The sequence below is a fragment of the Gekko japonicus genome, unplaced genomic scaffold (genome assembly GCF_001447785.1).
Source record: "Gekko japonicus isolate JY-2015 unplaced genomic scaffold, Gekko_japonicus_V1.1 scaffold53, whole genome shotgun sequence".
NCBI classification, from domain to species: domain Eukaryota; kingdom Metazoa; phylum Chordata; class Lepidosauria; order Squamata; family Gekkonidae; genus Gekko; species Gekko japonicus.
In genome coordinates, this window is record NW_015162474.1 from 1,726,187 (window position 1) to 1,732,244 (window position 6,058).

Below are 6,058 nucleotides of genomic sequence, written 5' to 3' on the forward strand. Positions count from 1 at the left end.
ATTCTTTGCAAATGTTTGTACACCCTAGTTGGCTCTTTATGTAACTCAAGCACACTTTCCACTTCCTCAAACACCAGTACCCACAAAAGGCTTGTTGGAAGATTTCTAATTTCCATTACATGAAGGGTAATGCAAGCTTTCATCACCAAGGTAAGTGATAACATACCGTGGCCTGGAATCTCTAAGCTCCCGTAAGCAATACACATGCTTCTTAAAACCAGCCAATGAGTCTTTCCTTAACCCTTTTGGGGACTTTCAGGTAATAATAATACCTTTTCAGTGCACATGGTGGGTGTTTACCATCCTTCATGGAAGTTTGACCCTTTTGATATCCATCTGTACTGATCAAAGTGGAAATCAAGCTGGTGTTCGTTTCAGGGGAGCAGGTACAATATACATATACCTCACCTCTCTTTGGTACCACAGGTGGCAACTACCCTATTTTTATCAAGTTCTCATTTTCTCAAAATCAGAAGCACTTCATCCATAGTAAGCTGAGTCCTCTGATCAGTAATGTATAACTTGAAGAAGAGATTGTATTTATACCCCGCCCATCACTTGGCTTACAAACACCTTTCCCTTCCCCTCCCTACAACAGACACCCTGTGAGGTAGGTGGGGCTGAGAGAGCTCTGAGAGAAACTGCTCTTTCAAGGACAGCTCTGACAGAACTATGGCTTGCCCAAAGTCATCCAGCAGCTGCAAGTGGAGGAGTGGGGAATCAAACCCGGTTCTTCCAGATTAGAGTCTGCGCACTTAACCACTACACCAAACTTGCATTCTAAACGCACATCCATGTGTGTCTGAGTTGCCATTTTGGTGTGACAGAAGTACAGCAACCTCAGAGCACCAGTCTTTACCGTGAAACACTATCAAACAGATGACCAAAGAACTTCTAGCCTGACCCCAGAGGGAACTTTGTATAAGTTAACTTTCAGTTTCTAATTCCCAAATTGGTTTAGCCCAGAAGGGGCCAAGAGTTTAGCCTAGTGCTATTGCATTTCAGCAGATCTTTTGATTGGCTGTGCAGATTTTAAAATCATTCTTTTGGCAGCAGCTGCCACCACATGACGAAGATCTTCACTATGTGACTGAGGGACTGAATGGGCCTCCAAGCCTCTCCCATTGTTTTCAGTGGGCAATCCCATCATTCTTTTTAGTACACCCCGTGCACACCCGAGCAGAATATAACTACTGTAATCTTAAAATGGGCAATGGGCAGTACAAGACCCCGTGTGGCTCCAGACTGCTGCCGAGCAGGGCTTCCTGTGTTAATGAGCGGCCACTTATGCACAAGGCTTTGAGAGAACACTGGCTAAGCGCTGTTGAGACTGAGACATTGGCGCCATGGAGTGGCACTTAAGTTACATCTAGCAGCTTTTTCTGTTACTTCACATGAGTGTAAGGAAGCAGTAGTATTTCGGAAAATCTTTGGTAAACTATGCCTGATTGGGCTTGCCTTCCATTCCCAAAATAATGCTAGAGCAAAGTCCTACTGAGAAGTTCTCTTAGTCTATCAGCATCACATTTAAATCATGCATTTATGTGAGGCTTGCATACAGTGAGCTCTGCCCTCCCAAACAGATCTACAGCCCTTTCAAACAGCTGAAGTCAATGGGCTTGGTGGTGGAAAATGCCATCAAGTCCATTGAAAAATGACAACTCTGTAGGGTTTTCAAGGCAAGAGGTGGTTTGCCATTGTCTGCCTGTGCACAGCAACCCTGGACTTCTTTGGTGGTCTCCCATCCAAGTACTAACCTCGTAAGTGCTTAGATGGAAGGCTGATCTGACGAGACTGGTCTAACCTGGGCTATCCACTATGCTACTTCTACTAAGGTAGCAGAAACATTAGGAATAACGACTACATAGAAAGCAGAGAGAGATACAGGGTATTCAAATGTACTTCCCCCACACCTATGGGCCAATCGGCCAGACTCCCGCGGGTGGGAAAGAGAACCAGGGCAGTTAGAGCCGAGGCTGGGAAACAAAACTAGTCACACGGTTAATTGATGGGAAGACACTACACAGGCAGGCTACAAGGTCAGTGATAACGAGAGGGGAAGCGAAAAGAAAGGAATGCGGCAGCAACTGGCACACAGGTCATGAGAATGAACTTGGGCCCATAAACAATATGGCAGCATAGCTGACATTCTGCCCGCCCAAAGAACAACCTCCCAACCCGCCCGGGAGATCTCCTGGTTAGTTTGGGATACCTCCCGGTGAAACTCTTGCAAGCGCCTAGGGGCCCGAATATCCCCTACTTCCACCCATTCGCGGTGCTGGGGTCCAAAGTCCAACCATTCTACCAAATAAAACAGTTTGCCGTGTTTAATTTTGGAGTCCAGGATCTTGGAGATCTCAAAATGTTCTTCGCCCTCCACCATGATAGGAGGGGGTACAGACTTGGTGGGGTGCCAGGGGCTTGGGCCTGGGTCCCGTTTTAGGAGGCTGAAATGAAACACAGAATGGATACTGCGCATGTTCTTAGGAAGATCAAGATCCACGGCCACATCATTGATCAGGCGTTTGACTTTAAACGAGCCAATGAACTTCCAACCCAGCTCTCTTGTCAGCTTGAGCTCTGTAAGCCTCTTTGGCCACTTCCAATGTCTTACATAATAGAGGCCAAGAGTTTTGAAGTTGTTGACACCACTGCGCAGCATCCCGTGCCCAAGGCAGCTCCCTCAAAAAAGGGCAATGGGGGGCTGTCATAGCCATAGAGCGCTTTGAACGGGGACATTCCCGTAGAGGAGTGACACGTATAGCAAAATTCAGCCAGGGGAAGTAAGTCTACCCAATCATCCTGCTGGTAATTGGTGAAACAACACAAATATTGTTCCAAAGTCTGATTCACTCGTTCAGTCTGTCCATCAGTTTCTGGATGATAGGCGCTACTCATGGCCCGTTCAACCCCATGATTTTTAACAATTCCCCCCAAAACTTGGAAATGAATTGCGCCCCTGTCGGAGATAATCTTGCCCGGGAGTGTATGGAGGCACACCATGTGTTGCATAAAGGCCTTAGCCAGAGCCTTGGCAGTGGGCAAGGATGCAAACAGGATAAAGTGAGCCTGTTTAGAAAACAGGTCAACCACCACCCAAATGACCGTCATGGTTTTACTAGGGGGTAGATCCGTAATAAAATCTATAGAGATCACCTCCCAGGGGTGACTCGGGGTTGGGAGAGGTTTTAGCAACCCCGGAGTTCTGCCAAGGCAGGGTTTACACATGACACAAGTTTGGCAAGACTGAACAAACGAAGATAAATCCTTCCGCATAAGTGGCCACCAAAATTGTCTTTGCAAAAGGTGCAGGGATTTTACGAAACCAGAGTGACCGGCGAGTTTGGAGCCGTGAACCGCTGCCAGCACCTCCCCTCGCAATGATCTGGGTACAAACAGTTTGGTGCCATGGTACCAGCAACCATCTGGTCTCCTTTCCACCACCACCCCGACATTTTCCACCTCTTCTTTGTCCGCATCTGAAAAGGCGGAGGCAAACCTGACGTTCCAGGCCGCCCCACCCAGAGAAACAGGAGGGGAGGAGTCGTGCCTGGAGAGCTGATCTGGAGGGGAGGAGGCCACGCGGCTGCGAGTCGTCACCACTCCTCCTAGATGTGAGGGCGTGAACATAGAGTCTAGTACCACCTCCCTTTGGCTGTCATGTTGTGGGAGGCGGGATAGTGCGTCCGCCAATGAATTTGCAGAGCCTGGAAAATTGTGCAATGTGAATTGAAACTTGGAAAAGAAATCGGCCCACCGTAACTGTTTGGCATTAAGGTTACGGGTTTTTTTAAGCACCTCCAGGTTCTTACGATCTGTCCAGACCTCAAACGGCACCCGGGCCCCTTCCAACCAATATCTCCAGGTTGAGAGCGCCAACCGGATTGCTCCCGCCTCTTTGTCCCAAACTGACCAATTGCGCTCGGTCTCATTAAACTTATGGGATACATACGCCAGGGGGTGTAACAACCCATCGCCCCCCCTTGCAGGATCGCCCCCACCATCGCCACGTCTGATGCGTCGACTTGGATAATGATTTTTTTTATTTTCATCTGGGTGGGCAAGCACTGGCTCTGACGTGAAGAGCGCCTTAAGCTGGTCAGATGCCTCCTGGCATTCCGCCGTCCACTGAAGCTTAGCACTCGGTTTGGTCGCGTCTGGACCTTTCCCTTTGGTTTTTAACAAGTCAGTGAGTGGTAAGCTGATCTGAGCAAAGTTGGGGGGGAAATTTCGATAGAAATTCGAGAATCCGAGGAAGGACTGGAGCTGGCAGCGTGTGCGGGGGGCCTCCTACCCAAGTACATCCAGGACCTTCCCTGGGTCCATTTCCAATCCCTTGTTTGAGATCCTATACCCCAAAAAGTCAATGACCAACTTATGAAACTCACACTTGGAGAGTTTAGCAAAGAGTTTGTGCTTGTGCAACGTCCGGAGCACTTCCCTCACCAGTTTTATGTGGGAGGGGAGGTCGGGGGAGTACAGCAAGATATCCTCCAAGTAAACAAGCCCCCCCTTGAATAAATGCTTGTGCAACACCTCGTTAATCAAATTCATGAATACTCCCGGAGCCCCCTGGAGGCTGAATGGCATCACTCGGTATTCAAATTGGTCAAGGGGTGTATTAAAGGTGGTCTTGCCGGCTTTTCCTTCTGGGCCAGAGGAGGGGTTGGCTTTCCTTCCGCCGCAGCGATGTCTAGGCGCAAAGTGTTCTGACAGCCCTCAGCACTCTCTGCCTCCTGCATCCATGCCAGGAGGGATATTGGATCCACTGCGCACAGGACCGTTTCACAGATCTCTTGATTCAGCCTCACCCGGTACAGCTCGGCCAAGACTTGGTCTGGCCAATTTCGGACCTTAGCTGCATGAAGTTTAAACTCTGATGAGTATTCCCTCACCGACCGCTTCCCCTGTTTTAGGGTGCGGAGGAATGCCCTAGCCTTCGGGCCAGCATTCCGGTCCTCGAACTGGGCACGCAACGCCCACATAAAAGCATCCAAACTCACCACCTCCAGGCCCCTCGAGTTGTGTAAACCCACGTACCAAGTGGCCGCAGCCCCTCTCAAGCGAACCACGATTACATCTACTCGGCTGCTGTCATCTGGGAAGAGATTTCCCCATTTCTCCACAAACATCATCACCCGAACCACAAAATAGGACAACTCTTCCGGGTCCCCATCAAAGGTCGCCTCGATCAGATCTTTTGGGCGGTGAAGGATGGGACCCCTCGGGCTGCCTGGCCTGGGCATGGGTGCTGGCTTGTCAGCAGGTCCGGGTGCCGGAACACCAGGTGGGCTGGCAGGTCCTGGCCCTTGGGGTGCTGGGAGCCTCCTGAGGAGGTGGAAGGGCCAGTGCTGGTTGTTGCGCCTCGCGCTCTGCTCGCAGCGCTCTCATTACCATATCTGGGATGGCCAGGAGCGCATCCTCTAATCCCCGTCTCATCTGGAGCTGGTCTCGTTCCATGGCCTCCAGGTGTTGGGCCCAATTGAACTCTACCTCCGGAGATGTATGGCCGCTGCGCTCTTTTGAGCGGCCCATGACCCAGGCTCCGGTAGCTGCCTCCGAGGCCTCTCCGAACGGCTGGAACCTGGCATCAGATTGGAATCCGATATCAAACTGACTCTCTCTGCACAGCCCTTGGGTCCGGGTTGAATTGGCCCCACCGCAAACTCCCCGGCCGATAGGATTGCCCGGCTGGTTGCCTTGCGGGGTTAGGAACAAATGGGTCGATGACATCTTCAGCACAGTACCTAGACTCGGAGTTGGTACCCCCCACCTATGGGCCAATCGGCCTGACTCCCGCGGGCGGGAAGGAGGACCAGAGCAGTTAGAGCCGAGGCTGGGAAACAAAACTAGTCACACAGTTAATTGATGGGAAGACACTACACAGGCAGGCTACAAGGTCAGTGATAACGAGTGATAACGAGGGAGAAGCCAAAAGAAAGGAATGCGGCAGCAACTGGCACACAGGTCATGAATGCGAACCCGGGCCCATAAACAATATGGCAGCATAGCTGACACTTAGAAGGCTGTGACTCTGCTTAGGGTAGTCGTTTACAAC